At 46.7% G+C, this 23,923-nt stretch overlaps 1 long non-coding RNA gene across 1 annotated transcript in view; it reads left to right on the forward strand.

The window, feature by feature from the left end:
* Nucleotides 1-21,821, forward strand: part of LOC121078219 — a 61,474-nt gene extending 39,653 nt beyond the window's left edge. Inside the window, exons 3-4 of the long non-coding RNA XR_005824497.1 lie at nt 15,676-15,808; nt 16,885-21,821. This is a non-coding gene — a long non-coding RNA (uncharacterized LOC121078219). The remainder of the gene's footprint in view (nt 1-15,675; nt 15,809-16,884) is intronic.
* Nucleotides 21,822-23,923: the final 2,102 nt, after the last annotated feature.

The following is a 23,923-nucleotide window of genomic DNA, read 5'->3' on the forward strand; positions in this document are numbered from 1 at the left end:
CGGATTTCATAGCCCAGCAGGCTCATGTAATTGAAGCCGGTGAGAATTTGTCATGGCTCTAGGCTCTCCCTATCTATTCCACTCCCGCTCGTTCTCTCTATCTCTTACTCTCCGTTTCTCTGTCCTTCCCCAGGATCTCATTACCTCTGTGCCTCTCTTTTACTCTCAGCTGTAGCCCTTCCTGGAACGAGGAGGCACCTCGGGATCTATTCATCTTCGAGGGATTTAGGTTTGGCCTGTTGCGGTACTGTCCCCACGTCCATTATCCAAGACAATCTCTTTCTTCCTGTGGCCAGGAGACCTGCACCCACCAGAAAATTCCAGATCCAAAAGTAATCATAAATAATGCATTGCTGCTGTCAATAAATACCCCCAGAGCAGCACTGAGCTCTGAATCCCGACTTCCCACCCCCATCAGGTGAAGGTTGAAGCGACATTATCATTTTTATTTAAATTCCCTCGTAGGTGGCAGGTTCAATGCTATTAACATATTTCAATTCAAGCCATTCTTATTTTAATTAGCCTTAAGTAATTAGTTCTAATTCATCGCCATTTTTTGCTCTGCATATTTTGGGTTATTTACTTCCCTTGCTAAGTAACAATTTGATGTAATTATGTGCTACTCATTCTTTCTATTTACATATGCTCGCTCACTCAGATTTCCTCGTTGAAATTTCAACAGATCCTTTGAATTCCCTCTTGAATTGTTTTCTGAGTTGTCAGCGGTGTGGAAATTGTGGGGTGGCGAGAGAATCGATCCTCTTCTGTGGACATCCCCGGTGCCAAAGGCAGTGACAGCGCGTGGGAGCACCTGGGCTGGCAGCAGGCTGCTCTTGGCAGGGGAGGTTCATTGCCAGGCTTTGTTTCTGGGAGTCTGGATTCACATAGGAGAGGAGTTTGGGGACCGTATCCAGCACTCTCTGTCTTCCTCTTGGGCTGCTTTAGTCCTGATGCCAAGGGGACCAGTCGCTGCTGCTGTTTCCCTTCATTTTCTTTGCACAGCCAAATACGCTTGCGAATGGCCTGGTTTCCAGAAGTGCTGCACCTCCATCCCAAAAAAATGTGCCTTATAAAATGCTTCATTTTTTAGACATTTTGACTACTTTGAGCAAATTTGCCATGTTTTTATACATCAGTTTTGTATCTGGAATGTACTTTTATCTCGGCAGCCATTTTCCTGAGTCCTCCCGAGGACCACACTCTTGTCTACATCCTCTCTCCTCAAGGGTTGCCCTTCTCTTAGCACCTTCTCCATAGCTGAGACTCTCAGAGGATCACAGTTCATCCATCTGAGGCTTTTTGCTGGTCAGCTGGTCTGAAATCACCTCCTTTACTTCTTCTGAGATTGATTCTGAGAGGCCTTAATGTGGCTTCCTGCAAAAATGTGGATTTTTTGCTCACGGAGTATGTGCATACATGTGTGCACCCCTAGCAACTTTTAAGTGCGTTGCCCAATTCCAGCCGAATTTGATGGAAGGTAGCGGGCTCGCAAACAGCAAGTTCCCTCAAGGTTTGAGCAGACAGGCAGAGGTAGAAGAGAGATGCCCTACTTCTACTGAGGAAAAAACTGCCATGTTGTACAGAGCCTTTATGGGATGCTGGTGAATCCATTCGGGAGACAGCTCACATCTCAGCACCCCACCCAGAGGACTTCAATCAGCACACACACCTGCTCTGGTGCCCATGTCAATCAAGCTGAAGGAAAGCTGGACTTCCTAGTTCTGGTGCTCATGGAGCTGCTTGTTTTTTCAACTAGCTTTCCCACGAAAGTCTTATCAGCCCCTGGAATCCATGTCCTATTAACGAACGCTGCTTGCTTCATGAATATGCACGTTCACGATGTGTAGCATCGGCTTAACCACTCCCATAGAAGTTGATAATAAAACTCCTGCTGACTTCAAAGAGAATCGAGGCAGGCAGTGCCGAGTGCTTTGGAAAATGCCACCCCTGGTTGTTATTTTATTTTTAACACATTTACTCAGGAGCTGTGGGATGGAGCTAAATACTCAAGAATGAGGAATGAGGAGAAAAAAAAGAAAAGATCAAAGAGCTGAAAATGAAAACTCAGATTCCGAAGTAAATATTTAACAGTCTGTCCTTGGATCTAAGGTTCACAGTGGCAGCAATTCTTCTCCTGTGTGAGGAAGGGTCACAGGTTGCTGCAGTCAGGTATGGGAGATTCGCACACCTCAGTCCGGCCTCCATCCGTGACCTGCTCACAGAGGCTACCAGTGGAAGTGGAGGTCTGAAAAACACAAAGCCTGGGACCTTCAGACTTAGAATCCATGTCCATGGATTGCAGTGGAATTGCTCCCTTAATTTTTGCCCCCCTCACTTGGGTTTTCCATGTCTAGGAGGGTTCAGAGAGGGATTTGTCCCCCCCTGCAGGCACTGGGACAAGGCTAAGAATCAAAGCATCCAACAAGCTCTCAGCTCTGCAAACTGTCAGGCTACAAGTCTCTTCGATCCCATCTTAAATGCTCCATTCTCCCACTCCTCTCTCATTTTGTGATTTGCAGGAAAAAGACACTGCTGAGTTTTACAGCTCTTCAGCTTGTTTTTCAGATGAATTTTGCTCTCAGGTCTCCCTTTGCCCCATGCTTGGTGCCACAGCTTCCGAAGTGCCATGGGGAGGTGGCAGGATCCCCAGTGCCAGCCGAGGCAGCAGGGCACTAAGCCACACGCATCCAGCTGCCTCCAGGGAGGCGTAAGCACGTGCTTAAAACCCTAACACGTGTGCGTGATTTCACCTGGGAGAGTTCCTGTGTATTTACCTGGTCTGCTGAATCGGGGCATGTTCTCCTTGCAGGGACTTTGTGTTTTAGTGCTAGCTATTTTGGTATCTTCTTCTCCTAAGATTATTTCCAGTGGAGAGAACACAATATTTTTCATTCCAGCAGTATTTTTGGTAACAGTTACTATTTCCTGACAATATGTCTGTATTTTAGGACAAAACCAAATTACATGTTGGAAGCTCCTCTCCACACTGCAGTTTCTCCAGCGCTACTCACGAGTCAGTAACATCAAGACCATAATCTGGAAGAGGCACAATAGAAGCTATATTAAGTTTTATACAGCCTTGCCATCAAATTACATGCAATAGCTACTTGATCAAGTTATTTTATCAATCCATTTTTGCCAGTGCAAAGGCAATTGCTTCTTTCTTGATGGTTAATTTTTTTTAACTCAGTCTTTGCAGGGGTTTTACCTATAGTTTTTGCCTGATAATAGCGGATTTCCCCTGCTCAGATATATTTCAATACAATATGATTTTGTAGTTGCAAAGTTACATAATAAGGGGTATAGGCAAAGAGGGCCCTCTCACTGTTACTCATTTTAATTGTTTTTCTTTTTTTTTTTTTCCTTTTATTATCTGTTCCTTGAAATTAAGTCTATAAAAATCTTGACAGCAGTTAGGGCTCGATGCTGTCAAGAAGTCATGCTAAATGCACTGACAAATATTTTCTTCTTTTGCTCTCCTGCCTGTCACCACGCTCCAAAAGTCTGTAAATTTATAATCCAACTTCTGCAGAGTTAAAACCTGTCTTTTCAGCTCAGTAGATCACAGTTAAAATCCGACTCCCTGACTACACCATGTAATGATTATGATTATCCTATGTACTTTGTGTAATGTCTTCTTCTAGGCTGTTTTCCTGATGATCAAGTTCTTTAGGAGAAAATAGGAGGATCATAATTGTGGAAAATTGTATTATCTTGTATCTTGTGACCATTTTTTTTTTTTTAAAAGAGTTCATTTTCCCTTGCTCTATACCTGTACAAACTTTGCACTGATATAATTAACTCCATTTGGTATAGGTCAGCACAAGCCTGGTGTTATCTTATACGACAGATTTTTCTGGTGGACAGATTCCTTACAGTTGGTCATGAAAAGACCTAGAGAGATGGAAGGATTCTCCATTTGGATTTGATACAAATTATACCTAACTTCCATCCCACATATCCATTGTTCTTCTGACAGTACTTTTATTTGAAGTGTGATATATTTGATATAATAGGTTTTATTAATTAAAAATAAAGGATAATTATATTTGAACATTTTTCATAGTGTCAAAGAGATCTTGGATAGTTGTTGAAGTAACTAACAGAATAAGTAGACATCAGGAATAAATGAGTTCATACAAATGTTGCATTATCTACCTAGTTGGAAACTGCGTACTTTGTTCTAAGTTGCAGTTTAATTGTGAAATTTATGAACAAGCACCCTGTGGGATAAAACTTTTCAATGAATTAAATCTCTCCCATAAGTGTTTACTTGTTTGTTTGTTTTTTTATCTTTATGGACAGAAGATTACAGCTTTTGTTTTGAGCTTCACAAGTCATCATAACATGCAGTCATTACTTTTTTGAGTACTTATTTTTGAACCCGTTATCTGTTGTACACTAGTTAATTCATGTAAATCTAAAGAAATATTTGGAAGCAGGATGGCAGCAGAAATATGGAAATATAGCATCTGGGTTGAAAGGGCTGGTTTTTTAAATTATTTTGTTCTGCCAGATGAACAGATGCAGTGAAAACAGACAGCCTTATCTGCAGCCTTCCTTTTGGGGAGATTAAATGAATGAATCATCTATCAAAACGTTATTTTATTTGATTAAATATAAGATATTTATAGCATTTCTAAATATACGCCAAATCCAGACAAAAAAGGGAATGTTCACAAGGAATGGCCACTCTACACTGTCAGATGCTTTTACTGTACCCCAAAATATTTTTAGATCCCTCTTTCTAAACTTAGGTTGAGTGGATGCAGTTCACTGTGCATTGAGGGTGTTTAACAGATGACATTCCTGGTGCTAATATCTTGGTCTGGTTCTGTGGGTTGAAGGCATGTTTGCTGGTAGGTTTCCCTTTGTTTCATTTCAAATTAATGATAACATAGCACACAGTTTTCAAGAGTCTACCTTTTTCTTATGTTTTGGTACAAATTCTCAAATGGATACCTGCCTAAAAATTTAGCAACGGAATAATATAAGAATTTGTAGCTTACAGGAAACGATAAGATTTTGTCATTTGTTTGCATTCTGAGTAGAATGATATTAAGTTAATTTGAAAGCATATTTCACATTAATTTCAATGTCGCTTAGATATGAATGTTTGAAGATTTAATTTTGTGTTAAAAATAGAAATGAAAAACTCCCAGAAGTCTCGAAATGAAAAGTTTGATTTATTCAAATATTTCTTTTAATATTATTATTTTTATATGTGATTTTGACAGTACTAATTTGTGTCAGGAGAAATTGTAGTTTTGTTCAGATGTGACTTTCTGCTGGGAAAGTATCCTAGCACTGCCTGACTGCAAAGCCAACTGGTCACAAGCCTTGCCAGGAGTTAAAAAAACTTTTAGCCCTTTGAGCATTGGTTTGATAGCATAATGTTGCGGCTTTTTTTTTTTTTTTTGTCTTTTCCCTGACTGAGTTGCATACTCTTATTTAAATAGTTTTGCGTCTGTTCTGAAAAATTTCCATATTTTTGTTCATATATATAAGCTCCCTTGTAAGAAGGCATATGAAATTCTTTTATCTTACTGCCCCTTTCATGGAAATCTCAGTTGGCCATTTTTATTTGTGATTTTTCCTTTTCCCTTGATTATGTATTGAGATTTCTGTTAGACTTTTTAGTATTCTTTCTTGCTTGTGGTTTACAGTGTTCTTCTTTAGAGCTTGAAGGCTTTGTATTTCTTTATCAAGGGAGGAAGTTTTTTGTAGCTATATTTTCTTTACATTGTTAGCAATTCCAAGAATTTTCATGAAATAAGAGCTTTCACTGCTTCTTGTAAGATAACATCATGAGTAATCCTGAGTCATTTAATTTTACATATTCTAAAATATCCTTTCTAAGATGGTCATACTGACATTTGTGTTCTCTGTCAACGTAGTATTTAATACTGAGTCTAATGCTGTGTTTTCCCTGCTTTCCAGAGAACAATCTGAACCAAAAATATTCTGTTATCTGAATGTTTTCGATCAAATATTTAAATGCTGGTATGTAAGATGATTATTGACTTTTCACTTAAATGATGTAGTCTTCTGCATAAATCGATTTCTTATATATTCACCAGCTGTATTTAAGAACTAGCATTTGGCTAGCACTTTTCAGGATTTAAAATAGAAAAATCTCTCATGTGGTGTCTTTCCTTAGGAGATGTCCAACACTTCACAGTAACATTATCCTGTTTTTAAATATGGGGAAATTGAGGCGCAGCTGTAGAAACTTGTCCCAGGTCACTCAATGGCTGAAGCAGGCAGAAAAAGAGAAACCAAGCTGAAAAGGAGAAACCAAGCCATCAGCACTGAATCCGTCCTCCTGGGCTGTCTTTAAGTAAATCTGTTCCACTTACAGGAATCTAATTTATATCACTAGGCTGTAAGAAGTGTGTGTGTCGTGCACGTGTGTGTATCTAGATAGATAGCTGCACAGTCCCACACATCTATGTTACTTTTACTGCCAGACAATGAGCCAAAGTCTTGCTCAGCCCTCTCTTGAACACATTCCCACGAGCACCATGAACAGCCCCTTAAATAATCATGATCCATCTTGATTTTCCAGATAAGACAGGGAAAAGCACTGTTTCATCGGACTGGTGCAAGCCAATTGGTGTAGAGAACCGAAGTCCCCGAGCTGTTTCCCTGGCTCCTAAGGGACCCCTGGGCTTCCAGCTGCCAGCTCTTTGTCAGCAGCTGCATTCTCTGGCATTCTCTCTGGCAGTAGTACAACCAAGGAAAGAGCATAAATTTTTCCCCTTGTGAATCAAACCCACTACTCTTTATAGTGAAAAAAACCCACTCCACCTCTGTCTTTAGCTTCTTGAATTTTATTTGCACTCTTCTTGTGTGTTTGTTGGACTCGGAGAAGGGCTCTGACATGCTTCTCATAGATTAACTGCTTCTTCAGAACCACCTGCAAGCATTTCCTTTAGAAAGCTATTTATGAATGGCAGTCTGGCCTTCCTCTAGTAACCCCTCCATCCATTTATTCCCCTATTTCTATTTCATTTTCTCATGTTGATCTTTGAAGTGGCAATGTCTGGTTTTCCTATGGGGTTCCTGCAGTCCTGTGCAGTTCTGGGCTTTGCTCAGATAGCCTGCCCGTGCTATACTGCAGCAATGGAAGCTGGAGGAGTTTGGCACGATGGCTCTGAGAGGTGTGTAGATCCTTTCCGAAAGGACTGAAATTGGCAGCCACTACAGTCATGGCAATAATAATCTCATTGGTTTCTGGAAGATTCATAGTGAGAAGCCCTCTTGAGGATAGTGGGATTACTTTTAGAGTTGGATTAGCAATAGGAATTGGACAGCTAGCAGCTAACACCAGTCTTGTTTCCACATTCTGTTTTGATGTTTTAAAAGGAGTCTTTCAACCACAGTGGTTATACTGTGTCCACCTCACCCACATAGCTCCTTCTCCTTTGTAGGTTATTATCATTGATCCCAGCCTAGAGCAAAGCTGAGAATGGAGACATTTCTGTACAAAATAGCTCTCAAGGTGGTAACCAAACCCTTAAAATTGCAAGACATGGCTACTTGAAACTGGGAAGATGGGTACAAGAATACATCTGATTTTTCAGAACTTGTTGATTTTTGGATATTTGGGAGTGCTAATCTCAGGAAAGCCCAAACTCAGTAAAAGGCTTGACCTTTTTGAAAGGCTACACTCAGAAGTAGCCCAGTCCTTACTTTCCTCCCAGGACTGAAAAATTACAACTTGCAGGTGATGCTTTGGAAAGGATCGGATCTGATCTGTAACTTTTATACGACATAAATGATTTAGATGAGATGGTCTGGCACCAGAGCATCTCCAGGTCTCAGTTAAATATTAAGATCACCACAGTGTGTGCCCATCAGGAGGACGGGGGATTTCTGCTTGTCCATCTCCTGCCTGCAGAGAGCTCTGCTTCTCTCGAATCCTCTCCCTGTAGGCACTGGCCAAGTGCTCCCAACCTACCATTGCCGTGACAGCACACTGCCACAACTTGGGTTGCTCTCACCAGTCAAGCACTGCCTAATATAGTAACCCAAAGGTTAAGTGTCTAGGCTAAGTTCATCATCTAGACTCCTCCATAGTGGTAGAGAAAGTTCAACACCTCCAGAATGTAATTCATCCCATCCAAAAATAGATGTCTAAGACAGGAAGAATGAATCACTCTCTGGGGGTTGGTGTGCCTCTCTGTTCACTGATGATAAAAGAAGTCTAGACAATTACCTTAACCTAGACATCCAGCTGCAAGACACCTTCAGCTGTGTGAGATCTAGCTATGCTTTCAGGTCCCTAAAGACAGATTTCAAAACCCCCGTTGAAATGCGAAGCAGCTTTCCGATTTCCCTGCAGCTTTCAAGATGAAGTCACTTTTGACAATCAGACTTCTTCTGTCTCAGTGAGACACATATGGCAGTTTTACCATAACTGAATAGCTTTTTAATGAAAGGGTTTTCACCCTCAGTCCCATCTGGGAATTGTCCATGGGAAGTTGATGATGGTTTAAGGACTATTTCTTCCTATTACTTGCTGAATCATTGCCATCATTAAATATTGCTGCATAATTTCCTCACAAGGAGCCTGTTCCACGTAGATAATATTCAGAATGTGGTCCCCATTGGTTACTTTGATTGAATACATGCCACACAGCATGTCCTCCATGAGCAGGAGGACAACTCTTCAGCTGGTCAGTTGCAAAGCTCCCATTTGTGAGTTCATTTCTCATGGTCCAAAGTCCATCTCTCATCCTCACTTCCGATGTCATATTTCCTCATTTTTGCCTCCCTTTGCACTCATTTTTTTTAAAAGCATTTGGGGAAAGTCAGACAGGGAAAGTCAAGGGATAATCGCAGAAGGAAAGGGAAAAAGCAAGAAGAGCATGAGGCAGAGCAGAGCATCCACAGACCCCTGAGGAGGCTGCGGTAGAGGCAGGTGAGAGGAGGCACAGCCTCTCACACTGGACAAGCACAGAGCTGCCATTTCTGTTTGCTATTGCCTGTTTTAAAGATTCAATTGAACATGAAAACATAGTCTTGCAAGGTAAACATTGATATGGTTTCACTATTATGGTTAACAAAAAACATGCCCTTTTTTGTGATTCCTTCTGTCCCCCTCTTTGGGGGGCAGGCAGTAAGTTGAGTCCTGAAAAGGATTATTTTTTTTTTGGCATGAGTATGTGAATTTTCTACTTGCCAGAAAAAATAATTTGCCCAGTGATGTTACAGGTGTCTCTTGGCCTCCCCTGCCAAGACATCTGCCCACTGCTGCCTGCGGGATCACGCGGTGCCGTCCGAGCCGAAGCGATGGATGCCGTTCACTCTGGGAGGTCCCTGCTTCAGCCCTCGCTGTGTCAGCTCTGAGCGCAGACTGCCAAGATTCGAGCAAATATTCAAGAAAAGGTTGAGGTATTCACTGAGCTTGAACTATTGTACAAGAAATACCCTGAAGCAAAAACAGAGCTATGAGACACCATCACACGGAGTCGCTTCCCCCACCCCGGCAGGCACCATGCCGTACCAGACAAACTCCCCCAGATAGGATCCAGGCAGAGATGTTTGCTTAACACAGCGGCTCTTTGAAAAGGCAAATAAATGGACAGTGAAGCTACACAGACATGTCACTGTGCAGCGATTTCCGTTTAGCATTTACGTTTAGTGCCAGGAAAGCCTGACTCATGAATATGAAATCAGAAGGAAGGGAAGAAAGCAGTTGTTCATTATTAGAGCTTCGAATTGGGCATGTGCTGGAAATTAGCATTGAAAACCACATAGGTTAAAAAGAAAGGGGCTGGCTCCAACAGTCCAGGAGGCTCAAAGACCCCAGCTTTGCGGCTGAGGGAACGTGCTTTAGTGGAGCTTTGCCCCAGCAGCAGGCCCTGCCCAGGGGATGTTACCGCTGGAGAAGGATCCTGAAGCTCGGTGCTCCCCATGGTGAGGCTCTTGCTCACACGTAGGTGGGGGAAGGCAGGTCAATAATATTCTTGGAAGTCCTCCAAATATATATCAAGGCGATGGTGAGCAAAGGCAAGGCAAAAGAGCTATTTAATAATTGTCAGAAATAAGAGAAATAAATGAGAGTGACCTCCAAGTGAAAGGAGCAACCAGCTGTCTTCTTCCAGCCATGTCGGTGGGACGTCCTTCTTCTTCCTGCAGCTATTTCCCCTTGCAAAAAACGAGCATGTTCTGCCTTAAGGCCCTGGCACCAGGTCCCAGGGAAGGATTGGCCCCCTGCAGTCTGTGGGTCAGAAGTGCATCAGAGCAGATGCTGTCGCAGCAAATATTGTTGATGGTGCCAGGAAGGAAGAAGCAGGTAGAGATGCTGCTGCAGGGTGGCGAGGGCTTGATTTCCAGAGCAGCTCTTTGCACATAACCCTGGGAGCAGCTCAAGGCAGCAAGGAAGCATGCCATCCCCGCTATTGTCTTCGTCTGAAGCCACCCAGCTGTGCTCTATAAGTACCAATCTATTTCCTTGCATCTTGGTAATTCCAGTGCCCTTAAAATATTACAAGAGCCAATCTACCAGCATGGGGCAGAGCAGCTCACAGCACTGGCAAACCTTCAGCGGATGCTCCGGGTCCAGAGCACCAGAGATGCTGTAACAGCAGCCACACGAGGGATGTGGGACCAGGCAGATCTGCCAGGGTGCTCCTCACCCAAGTGTCCCCGTGCCACCTCCGTTGTCACCTCAGGTGACAACACCCGGTCACAGCTGTTTTGCAGACTCAAGCTTTCCCCAGGCCTGGGCCACGGGAGGCTGCCTGGCATGGCTCTTCTCCACCCCCACGCCGGCTAGGACAGCTTCAGAGGGTGGTTAGCAAGCAAGGCGTGCTTGATGTGAATAATTAAAATGCCTGCTGTGCTTTTAAATAGTCCAGAGCCAGCCGTGGAGCCGCGTGTGTGAGCGATGGCTGTTGTCTTTGGAGGATTCCTAAGGAAAGAGGAGGGAAGGGGACGGATACCCAGTGGGATGCTCCATCAGGAGGGAGGCGGGATGGTGCTGGCAGCTCCCATGGGGATGTGGGTCACCCCTACCCAGACCTGAGGGTGGGTGAACGGGCATCTCGTGGTTCCAGATTCTCCCCATGGGTCCTGCCCATGCTCCTGCTAGCAAAAAGAGGGGGGTGAAGGACGAGATGAGGTCCTGGAGGAACACAGAGCCTTGCTAAGGGGCTTTTGGCTTTGTGTTTGAAATGCAGCTCTCAGGGAGATTGCCTCTATGGGGAAAGCTTTCAAGGGGTGATGAGGAAGCAGAAGTCGAGGGAAGAAGGAGAAGCAGATTTCCTCCTTGCTGTCTGGCAACACCACCAAGAGGTTTAAGGTTTGAGAGGCAGCCAAGCTCAGCACCCACCCTGCCATCCTCTCCTGCCCTGGATCAGCTCTCCTGTCTTGCAGCATGAGGACATGGGGCAGGGGACGGGGACAGCAGGGCTGCTCTGGGGACATCAAGATGCCTCTCAGCACAGGCAGCACGGGGCATGGGGACCCTCACCTGGGCACAGCCAGGGAGGATGTGCTGCCTTTTTGGAAGACGTCGTTTCCCCGAGATATCAATTAGGCACCAAAATGAAAACAGTTTCTGCATGAACAATTAACAAAGAGCTTCCCACAGCCTCGCAGCAGCCGGGATCTCTCTGTTCCTATGACGCTGTCGCTACCCCCAGCTGCCTCTGAGTTTTTATTACAATAGCACTGAAACCCACTGCCGAGGGGGCTTCATGCAGCAGGGAGAGATATCAAACGCCCTGTTAGTGTCAGTGTTGCTGGAGCGTGGAGCTGGGAAGCTGTAAATCATCTCTTCTTGTGAAAGAAATGGATTTCTAGGCAGGGGATGGAGGGAAAATGAAGCATTTCCCATGAGTTGGTTTCATATTGAATTAAACAATTGGTTGACCATATATATATATATTTGCCACAGAGAACCTGGGCAATTTTAATTTGGGGTCACTGTATAGTGATTTTTTTTCTCTCCAATTTTTTCATTCCAGCCAATGATCCAAAAAATCGGTTCTTTTCACAGCTTTGCCATAAATACCTCCAGGGCAAGCAAAAGCAGGATTTCAAGGAGAAGCAAGAAAAAAAGACTGTTGGGGGTCCGGGGCATGGTGGGGTGAACGGGAAGGGAGGTGTGCGTGCGGGTGCGATGCGAGGAGCAGGAGCTGCCGGCTGCCCCTCGCCTGCGGTCCTTCTCCCCAGCAGAAGCTCAGCAAATGAGTCTGCCTCTCCCGCTATCGCAGAATGCTATCTGTCTAAAGATTTCCTTTAATTTAGAGCCGTGTAGAGTTTGAAAAGCCCTTCAAGTTCACTTGGGCTGATGAATTGGTAATTGAGTGTACCTGGATGTTGGTGCCGTCGGTGCCTCTCTCCGCATTTGTATCAGTCCGTGTTTGTTTTCCCGAGCTGTAAATCACTCGGAGCTTGGAGAGGCTTTTATCAAATCCTGCTAGGAGCCAGTTGCTTTCCCTTTCACAAACACATTGCTAATGCCACGTGGAATCCACTGGCTTTGCTGCTCATTTAAAAACAATGAGGATGTTATTAAATGGAAAAAAAAAATTCCTTAGCAACAGGGGGAAGGAGGAGGAACAGAATTGCTCCCATCTCTTTGGAGCTTGCTCCTTCAGTCTGATATCTGTCCCATTGATCTCCTAATATGCTCTGCTTTGAAAACCTGATTTATTGCCCCGTGCTCTCTTATCTCCCTGCACGTCTCAGTCTGTTGGAGCACACGTTGTTCTCGGCTTCACTGCCAGCCGGGGCGAGTTGTCATCTCCTCAGCTGCCAACCATTGCCCCTTTCTCATCAGGATCTGGCCCAGCCCGTGGTGGGCACAGACAGCTAAGCACCCAGTTTAAGGGAATCAGCCAGGTTCTCCAGCCTAAGTTCTCCAGGTTCTCCATCTCCTTGGTGTCCACTACTCCAGGGGCTGCTGGAGATACCCAGCACTCTCCACCAGCTGTAGAGGAAGCACAACCAAATAGCCTCAGGGTGGTATTTCACATGTAAATGCCCTCACTGACATTTAAAGGGCAGAGAGCCCAGTGGGGCCATTCCACCTGCCCAGGCTGGATGAGGATGCTCCACGTGTGGAACCAGCTCAGCTCTTCAGGCTGTGGTTGGTGGCTCTGTTCCCATCTCACCCATGCCCCTGGCTGATACTCAGTCCCGTGGCCATGTGCTAACGCTGACAGATTTGGCAAAAAGGAAATTTCAGATGAAAGAAACAGCAGTCCTGATGTGCAGTTCTGGGAGCCACTCGGGTCCTTCACCCAGCGTGGGAGCTGAACAGCGCCACGTGGCTGGCACAGCCTGTGAGCACAGCCTGCGTGCTGAATACAGATTGTTTTCGATGGGCTGCTACGGTGCTGTTTGCTCAGGGGAAAAAATGGCAAGTTATTTCCATTAACAAACAAATGTGAGAACTTTGCAATGTGTGTGTGAACTTTTCGTGAGCCTAAAATGAGGTGGAGTTTGCCAAAGAGATTATTCATTATGAATTGTTCATTCAGCTCTAATTGCTTGGGTCTAGCTGTTGTTAGAAGGACTGTGTGACACCTTTGTAGTACACAGTTAAGGTCAGAGAAGTGTCGGTAGAAATGACTTCATGCTAAGTCAAGCTTTTGCTGGGTGTAATGGGAATCTACCAGCTCAGCTTAGCAGGCAGAGTGAATGATGCTGCCTGAGCTCTTGTTGTCTCTATGCAGCTAATGGAGAGTGAGTTGTGCTTTATTAACTCCCACTTTCTTCGCAGAAGAAATAATTAAATTCACCTGCAGAATCCCCATCTCTCTTGCATAGTAGCGTGCAGCTTCCCTGCATCTTAGCTAACTAGATTAGAGATTACTCATGCCAGGATCACTGATGAGAAAGCACAAGCTAGAAGGTATCTGGCTTGACTTCCAGATCCCAGGTGGTATTTGCAGGACTTATGCTTAGGAAAAGCATCACTTCTTTTCTTTCTGACCTGACAAAATTTGCCCAAAAACCCAGAGGAACAAGCAACAGGGAATCCCACCATCTGTCTTTCTAATAGCATTTTCCAAAATGGAGCTACACTTTCAAGTCTCAGCAGCTCTGCCTCTCACTGTATGGAATATATCCCCATCTCAGAAATGCAAGGTTGTTTGTTCTTACCGCCACAGTATTCTCATCTGACATTCGCTCTCCTGGAAATCAATCCAGCGTTCGCCTACCTGCATTCAAATACCTGTCATTGTTCTTGTGCTACTGTCCTTCTCTCTCCAATTTAGAGATTATATTTCATAACTGACCTCCAACTACCTATTGCCTCTCTGTGACACTTCTCACCCTTTGTCTACCTGATTGATTAGTCTATTATGTTTTCCACTCTCCAGATGACTTACGGATTGCCTGGTATCTGTCACGGGCTTGCTTTCCTTCTGTAATATTTATTCTTGGAGTTTTGCAATGCCCTCCGGCTGCCATTCTCTCTCCCCACTCGCTATCCTCTGCCTGCCTCTCTTGCAAATGTCTGGTTCGGAAAAAGGAGAAGAAATCTTTTGGAAAAAAAAAATCCTGCCTGCTGTGAGTTTACACGCATGCTGGTTAAAAAAATATTGTCATGCTTTTCAGTGGGGCTCTTTATTTTCTCTGCATCATTTGGAGGTAATAAAAAGTCACCAAATAAGATGACGATCAGTAGTGCAGCTTGGAAGGCAGCTTTCTCCAGGAAAACTTTGACAGAGCAGGGAGCAATGCTGAGTTTAAAGATCCGTGTAGGTAGCAGGGCTCTGCCTCTGCTGGGGGAGAGGTCTGGGATTTGTCCCAGACCCATCCATCTCTCAACCAACTTGTCAAAGGTTGTCCAGCTCTGATGGTCTTCTAGGCTCTGTCCATCAGTCTGATGTTTAATTAACTGCCCTGTTTGCCTGGATCTTGCGCTGAGTTTGAGCTGTCTTTCTGAAATACTTCTTAGGTCATGTCCAAATAATAATAACAGGAGGAATAATAAAATGCTTGTTGCTAATATTGCTCTTATTGTTATTATGTTGATGATAATAAAACAAGACGCCGAGTATCATGGAGATGAGGACTGTTATGGTCAGTGTCACTTCTTGCTGTGCTGGTTGTCTCGTGTCACAGGTGGGCAGGAGCTTGACAGCAGCAGTGAGGACAGAGAGCCCTGGCCAGCCAGGTATCCAAAACTAAAAGAGGAACAGAGAGGAGGTTAGAAGTGAGCACTGAGGACAATAAAAACACAATTAAGACTTAAAAATGTGATAATGAGACTGATCCCCATGTGAAAGGATGACTAAGCTTATTAAAATCTGTCTGTGCTGGATGGCTGGTGCTGCTGGTGGCTCCTCACTCCTCCAGGGGCTCTGCCCTAATACCTGTCCATGCCATCTCCCTGTGCATCCCAGAGCTATCCATCCTCTCCCACCCCTTTCAGTCCCCATCTGGCATTTGTCCCACTCTTCTTACTTCAGTCCCAGGTCGCCTTCCAACATTTCTTACAGTCCCTGCTCTGCTGGTGAGAACTCTTTGAGTTCTGAGCTGAGCAGCTGATCTCACTGTGGTACCTCTCCTTGTTCCTCCTCCCGTACACGTCTGGTCCCTGTGTCTCTGACTGTAGCTGTGCTGTTCCTGGGACAGCTTCATGTAACCAACGCTTTTATACCCCTGAAGAAGCTCTCTCTTATGTTTTCATTTCTTTCCTTGCAGTTCACGTGCTGGGTGTGGTGACCGTCTTGCAGGACCCCGATGCTGTGCCCAGTGTGCCTCCAGCCCCGACAGACAACAGCTAGGAGACGTTCATGACTTCAGCAGGAGCCAGCAGTGACGCCTGGGCACAAAGGTAAGGGGCGAGCTTTCCAATTGCATCTCCAGAGGGAGAAAAATAGGCTGGTGTGAGACATTTGGGCATGGGAGAGAGTGGTGGGGGTTGTGCAGATGGGGCACATCCCTCTGGGAAGGGTTCAAGTGCCTGGAAATCCTCCCCAGGAACCAAGCAAGAAGGGGACCCTCGCAGCATTTGTTTCCCAAAGGAGCTGGTGCAGACACGGGCAGCAATCCAGGGTTGTGCTGCTCACATTGCTTCTCACAGCCCTAATGAACCCAAAGGGATGAACTGTGGCTGCTGCGCTCCTGAAAGAGAGGTGGCAGTGGAAGTTATCATGGCTATATATGTAAATGTATATTTATATAAATATAACACTATTTTTAAGCTTAAATTCACATTTTCCTGTTAAGATGTGAGGAATATGGCATTTTTTTTCCCCCAGATGAGAAGTGCAATGTGTACCTCCACCCCAACTTGTACAAAATTGTGTTTTACAAAGCAGAAAAAGAACATCAGGTTCACGTTGGTGCTGTAATTTAGTTTTCTAAGCCCAGAGTTTGCCATGTGTTTCCTGTTGAAATGACTATCTGTGCTGGGCACTGAGAAATTTTCTCCCTCTTTCTCATCTCTACCTTGACATTATGAAAAGGGTTTTCATCAATCCGTCGAAAGAAAGAGATAACTTTTGTATAAAAGTGCACAGTCGACAGGGTTGAGTTTTTGGATAGTGTATAATTTTTTTTTTGCACTGTTATTATTTAAAATATGCTTTTTAAGAGGACAAAAGGGAATAGTTTAATGGAAACAAATTTCTACAGAAAAATGTGCAGCTGGATAAAAAAAGATTATTTCTGTTATTGCTTGGGTAGACAGGTGAATTTGGAATTTGAGTACAAAAGGTGTTAAAAAGTGTGCTTAAACTTCTCTTCAGTGTGCTGTTGAGATTGAAAAGAATAATTTCAGGAGAAAAACTTTTCTCTGAGCCTCCATTTCCAGCATTGTCAAGTCTATAGCAGCTGCCTTTTTCCACAGCTATTATCGTGTTTTCACCTTTTCTTCTTCTACCTTATTTGTCCTTTTTTGAAGAAAAGGTAGTGCCAGCGAAAGGCGTGCAGGTCCACGGGCTCGAGCCAGCGTGGAGGGGAGGAAGGGTTGTGCTGGAGGTTCATGGGCACCTCTGAGGGCCAGATGGGCTGGCGAGGATGCAGTTACTGCTGCGAGGGCAGGACAGATGAACAGGCTGGCCTGGGGACAGTCATTTGAAAGCACCTGCAAGTCTACAGCTCCTAAGACCCACTTTCAGCAATGACTTTTAGCCAATTAGGAGCCTAAGCATCACCAAAGATAAGCAGAGCTTAGGTGCTCAGGTCCTTCCGGGCAGCCACAAAAATCCCAGCGATGCAGACAGACAGACAGCAGCGCGCGTCCTGCTGGAGCCAGACCCAGAGCCAGGCAATGAATTACAAATATGAGTGCCAAAACAGCAGGCTTGGGACACAAAGGATAAAAGACAGTTGTGTTATTTGAGCTGATAAGCCGCGTTTGCATCAAAGGCTCCTGCAGAGTTTTCACAATTGAGTGTTATACCATCCAGCGCTGAGCTACCAAAGACATAAAATGGGACTCGCAGAGAAAGCTTTGTGCCTGCCACAGCGCAGCAGAATAAGAGTTTGTTTTGAAAACTGTTGGGCTGAATAATTAGGGATTGGTCTCCGTGGACGCGGTGAGATATTGCTCCTGCAGAACAGTGATTGCAGCTACTGGTCTCAGCTCCCTGCCTCCTTCCTCCTTCTTCTCCCAGTCTCTGCAAGGCCTTGGTCAAATGCTGCCAAGCCAGCATGAGCAGTGTTCCCCCCTTCCTTGGCAGTTATCGTCCCTTGTCTTCCTTTCTCAGAAGACTTTTCACAAGCAATAGGCTATTTTCAAGGGTTGCAAGCATTCATCTCAATGTACAAGATCTGGAGAGATAATTTACTTTATTAGCCCAAATGAAAGGAGTCTATGCAGGTAGCCTGTGCAGTATTGTCCAGGGGGTCAGAGGGATAGAGACAAGAGTCCTCTGAGGCTGCCACTGAGTTTCTTGCAGAAGCAGACAAGTAGGTGCTGCTGTTTTGTCTGGCTCTGTTCTGCTGCACGTCAGTAGGCTCCCTTTCAAACAGCCAGTGCTGAGATCCTCAGCACGAGAACATCACTGGTCTCACCACAGAGGCTGAAGAGCAGCAGGACCTGTAGGAAAGCAGAGTACCTTCAGTGAGAAGAAGCAGGCAAGCTCAGAGGTGGCTGTGCTCATGGCTCTGGGCTGCTCATTTGGGGAGCAGGTGCCCAGGAGGGGTCTGGAGACGGGGCCAACCCGTGCCTGACATGGGCAGCTGGTGGCACCCGATGTCACGGACCCTTCTCCAAGCAGCTTCACGCAACGAGCAGATGACTGAAAACCATCTCCTGGGCAATCCACTTCATTCATCAATTAAATTGTTTGCTGTGAACAGTTTGGCCCCATCCAGCTCCAGGATTTCAGCCTTGTAATTTTGCTGGCAGGGGACGCCGGCGCCATGTCCGCGAAATCTGCCTGCCAACTGCTTCCCCTGCTAAGTGTTTTCTAGGCTAACGATCCCGAAAATCTTGCCAGCAGCCCCAGCTCTGTCCCTTTCGGGGCAAGCCGCTCATTTAAACGTGAGCACCTCTAAATGACTCCATCTGCTAAGTGACGTTAGGAAAGAAAAGATTATAGCAGGAGTTATTGCCGCATCCTCGGGTCGTAACCCTGCTATAAAATGGGCTGGAGGAACAAGGGGACCGTGAGGAGCCGGCAGAGGCTCAGAACCACCTGGGTGACTGTCAGCTTGATTTATTTTCTTGCTCATTAGATAAATTAGAAAACTGGCAAAAGAAAGCATTGTCCTCTCCCAGCTGCTTGGGAATCTGCCACGTGGTGCACGGCGCCAGGCGCGGGGACATGCGGCTCCTTCCCAGCTCCCCATCCCCGCTCACCGTGCCCCAGGGGTGCTGGGCCAGCAGGGCAGGGACATGGCCAGGGCCTGGGGCTGATGGTGCCACAGCTCTCCTTGGGGGTCCTCTCATCCTAACCCAGCTCAGTGATCCCCTGGCAGACCACAGGCAATCACTAGGGCTTTGCTTTTCTATAAGAGTGCTGATTTTTAATTTTTTTTTTTTTATTGGTGAAAACAGTGGTGACAATATTGCTTTTGCGTAACAGCTTTGACTTCTGAACCATTTGTTACCCTCACCAGTCAGACACACTAAAGCAAAATACCCCAGGTTGGGGAAGCTTCTCCAGACAGGACCTGCTGCCCTTCAGAGATGCCATCAATGTTTTGGTCCTTAGTATTTGGGCGAGTTGTGATCCATCTGCCTCCAGCAGCCGCTCCTCTTGCTTATCAACTGGACCAAATTTTGTGCACCAGAAGGATGGAGCTTAACAGTCAGACCTGCTTAAAATCCACAGGTAAAATTCAGTAGCCGGGAGGTCAGACTGCAGTCACGGTGCCACCTAACCTAAAAACTCAATGAAATCTTCAGCCTGCATAACCACACTTTAAATTTGGATCATTTATGCCATCCACGCCGCAGACAAAGTATGCTCAGCTGCTTCCAATGCACTTCTGTAGTACGAAATGAGGCCGCTGATGTACACTCGGTATTTACACAGAGGAAGAGCTTCCAGCCAGGATGAGCCATTGCAGACTGCAACACATTTCTCAGCCAACGTGGAGGAATCCCTGCTGCCAACAGAGGCTGAAGCCGAGGGAGAAACAGGGCAGGGGCCTCGGGGATGGAGGGACAGGGGCAGGGCACTGGGGTCCCCTGCTTCCCACCCTGCTTCTCCTGCCCACAGGACTTCTGTATGGGGCACTTGTCACCTTGTGATGAGGCAAGCATCGGGATATGTGTGTCCCATGAGATGTGCAAGTGCTGTGAGGGGGCATGGGGTGGAGGAGATAGGGCTAATTCCTTCCTGAGACTCACAAGGAATCGGCTTATGGCCCGAAGCTCCGATTACTCTTATCTGAGCCTCTGTGAGGGTAACCACACATACATCCTAAAATTACCCGGATTTTTTGCAAAATCTGGGGGCTGGCCTGGACTCACCTGACCCCGAGGAGCAGGGGGAAGAGGTCTGAAGCCCCACATGTGCCAGATGGGCAACATCTCACTGTGCTGCCCAGCCCCACCTGCCCAGCCCGAAGGAGCCTTGCGCAGAGCAGCACCATCAGCCCCTTCCCAGCACCAGGCAGACTCTCCTGCTGGGATGCTGGCAGCTAATGTGCCTCTGGAACCACCGGTGAAGGGTAAACACTGCCAAATACAACACCAAGGGAGATGTTGGACTGGTGGGATTAAACCGTGACTCCCACCTACCGCCCTCCCCATCTCCCACCCCACCTGGAAATTAAAGCGGGGAAGTAAAAGCCCTTCTCCCCCCTCCTGCAGTGCCTCTCAGCCACTGACATTAACACTGGAAAGCCTGACATTAGCTCTGAATGGATTTTAATAACCCCCTTGTGAGCCTGAATTACCCACACAGCGTGAAGTCCTGCATGCTCTTGGAGGCTTGGCCAGGAGCAGTGCACGGGGGGGCTGGATCCGTGCTCCAGGCTGGGGACACGGTGCTGGAGCCACCCGAGGGGCTGAATTCACTTCTGTCAGTGCTGCTTGGAGAACCACTCCTTGGGCACCCACTGCCTGCAATTTTCTGGCCACCAGCAGGCCTGCAAGGGGACTGGGGCTGCTGGGCCAGCCCGTGGTGGCATCTCCATCGCCACCTCCATGGGATGCTTTCCCCTGGGGGACAGGCCGTAGGCTGTCACAGAGAGATGGGATGCTGCGCGTGAGGGCAGCCCCAGCCCCTTCCAGCAAGTGGCATAAAACTTGTGCCTTGTGTGCGCTGTGGGTGGGGTGCAAAATGAGATCATGCCTGGCCCGGCTGAGACTCCGGACAAGCGCATGAAAATCTGGCAAGAAGATTAAAAGGTGTCCCCAGGCAGAAGAGGGTATTTATTGCTTTATTTGTGGCTGAGATGCATGTGGCATGGGAGTCACAGGGCCGGTGACCTCCCCAGAGCACCTGCACGTGGGCAGCGCTGTGTCCCCACGGGGGCTGATCCTGGGGACACGACAGTGGCCAGAAAAGCCTCTTCCGAGCTGCATGACACCGCTGATTTCCCCTCCCACGGGCTGTAGGGCAGACATTGCCCAGCACCATCGCTGCCAGCCCTGCAGCTGCTCTGCTAAGGGCACAGCCACGTTTTCCTCGTCTTTAACGAGCGAAAACGGAGAAAGATTTCCAGATGCTTCTCACTTCTAGAAAATGAAGGGCTTGGAAATGTGCTCTGAAGTCACTTTTCCCCTCATAAGTCCCCGAGATCTGACCAAGAAATACAGCCCCCTTGGTCAGTCACAAAATCTCAGTGTATTTTGGGTGAAGAATGATGTTTTCTGACTGCTATCAAAATCCACACGTATTTTCATCATGGGAACAAGAATATCCACACGGATATGGGCATCAAACCACGGGCAGCTTTTCCAAGTCAGGCTCAATTGGAGATGAGACATCATCAGACACTTTAAAGTATTTAGGACCAAAACCAACCCCTTTAAAAAGTCTGTGGTAATGACTGAATTATATTTAAGAGGCTCATTCCTACTAAGTAAATGCAAATAGTTTACATGGAAAACATTTCCCATTAAGCTCGTTTATACATAAAATGCTAACAGATTGAGATTATGACTCTAATGATTATTTTTATTGCCGGTTTGCATTTAAATGGCATAAATTTCCCCCTACTGTTCTCTCTTTGGGTTAAATCAATGAAACCTATTAAGAAGGTTAGTCTTCCTCCAAGATTCCTCCCTCTCTTCTTTCTGTCTCATCTCCACTGGTGCCCTTTCCATCCACCCACCAGCAGAGATTTTGCAGAGCTGCCTCCACGACATCGGTGCCGAGGATTTGAAAATCCCCTTTGGCGGAGCAGAGTGAGGCTGGTCCTTGCCGAGACGGGGAATTACAGAGCAGTTCGAGTGCTGCTGGGCCGGTCCTTCACCCAGCATGGGCCACACCGTGTGGAGATTTTGGAGATGGCTTTTCTCTCCTCTTGGCATCTCCCCTTCCATTTTACCAGAGGCGCTGTGCCTCCACCTCCTCAGCGAGCGATGCTCCTGTCGTGGCTCACCAAGCGGCTGTGGCATTTCTCTTTGGAGAGGAGTTCTCCTGGTACACACGCAGCGAAAGCCGATAAGATTCTGACCTTTAAATTGGGCTTCTTCCTGCTCGTGGAAGGAGGAGGAGGAGGGTTGGGTGCCCAAATCTTACTTATTTTAATGACGAATCCCTCGTGTGGAGGCTTTGAAATGCTCAGCCTTCATGCAGCTCTCCTCCCTGTGCTGGAACTTGGCCGTACCATGCAGGGGGTGTCTCTGTTTCCCCTCTAGTGCCAGGACCTTTAGCTGTGCACCCTCGGCCCACAGTTACCTGTGAGCAGCTCCATGCCAGGGGCAGAAGCACCCAGCCTGGCCCAGAAAAACTCTCCAACCTCTGTACCCAGGTACCAGCATGCATGGGCTTATGAGCTTAGGGCCGCACTAGCACTGGGATCTCCATGCTCCTTAATCAGCATTGCTGACCTTTCTTTCCTCCATTACTCTCAGCATCACTTTTTTTTTTTCCTCGCTTAATTTGCATAGGTTTCATGTTATCCATGTTTTTGCTTTGTCCCTGTTATCCCATTACCCTGGATAATCAAAGTTGCCTGTAATAGAAACAGCAGAAACAATTTGCTTACCGTCCTATTACAAGATATTCACTCTACTACGTCTGAGAATACCTGCAGTTCTCTGGTAATGCTAATTAACTGTGCATACATATAGAAAGTAAGGCAAACGGTGCTGGGATCCTTTGGGATGGTGGGGATTAAGGAAGATAAGATATTATTCTCCTTTTTCTCTGTGCTTCAGTGTCCCTACTCTCAATGGAAATTGCTTTGCACTTATAGAATAAAATGTAATATGGGGGGAAGAAGGGGGAGAGCTGCTGACTCTGCAGAGAGGTGGAGTTGGAAGGAGCAGATTTTCCTGCTTGCAAACCTACTATGAAGTAGTGAATGTAGTAGAATGATGTCTTGCTCCTTGTCCCTATTCCCAGAGTGGGGTGGGATGGGGCAGTCCTCACCCCATGCTGCTTCCCAGGCAGCAGAGCCCAGTGGCGCTGGGCAGGGCTGTACCCAGACACTGGTTCCTTGCAGTTAATCCCCCTGGGCTGGGGCTGAACAGGTAGAAAAGCTCCAGTTCAGCCTCAAGGACTGGTGGAAATAGTGGCTGTAAGAGTGAATGCCCTCTGAAGTGCTGGGTGCCTGCTGTTGGAAGTGGCAGTTGTGTCCGTCAGGATGCTCCTGCATCCTTCTCCCATCTGGGGCAGCTGGTGCAGTGGCAGTTTCAGAGCAGGTAAAAGTCCTGGGGGAAACAAGGAGGATGACAGTGAGAAGGAAGATAATCAGGAGGGGTTGATGTCGTGGCAGGACAGGTTGCTGGTACTGTCCCAGTGACCCCACTTCATTTTGAACGGCATAACGTGGTGTGCTCGGGCTTGATGCAGCCCATACATGAGGATACATGGGGCGATTTCCCCTCATTTGGATGCAGCATCCTCTGCAAGTCTCGCATGAGGATCTTGAGTGCCAGCCAAATGAAGAGTGACTTACGCAGCCGGGCATGCATGGCGAATTGTCAGAGCTCTTCGTGCAGGAGAAATCCCACTCAAGTCCACCCACCGGCTCCTCGCCGAGCTCCCCAGCTCCTCAGCAAGCAGCAAACTCAGACACCCGAAATGCAGCCCCACAAAACAGGGGCCGTGGATACACGGAGACACATGGCATCTGTGGGTCTGGACCCCATATCCCTGCCATCCTCTGGGGTGAGAGCTGCAGGAGCGGGGTTGGAGCAGCCCTGGCTCTCCCTCCACCCCCGGATCCGAAATGGAGAGGAAGCTGTTATCTGGTAATCACTGCACCGTTGATGAAATCCTCGTGTTGGGGGTTTTACCACGTCTCTCATCCCCCAGGTCTGTCAAGGAGCGTTATGCAGCCATGACTCAGAGAGAGGCGTCACTGGAGGGAG

Source organism: Cygnus olor, chromosome 15 (assembly GCF_009769625.2).
Source record: "Cygnus olor isolate bCygOlo1 chromosome 15, bCygOlo1.pri.v2, whole genome shotgun sequence".
In the NCBI taxonomy this organism is placed as follows: Eukaryota; Metazoa; Chordata; class Aves; order Anseriformes; family Anatidae; genus Cygnus; species Cygnus olor.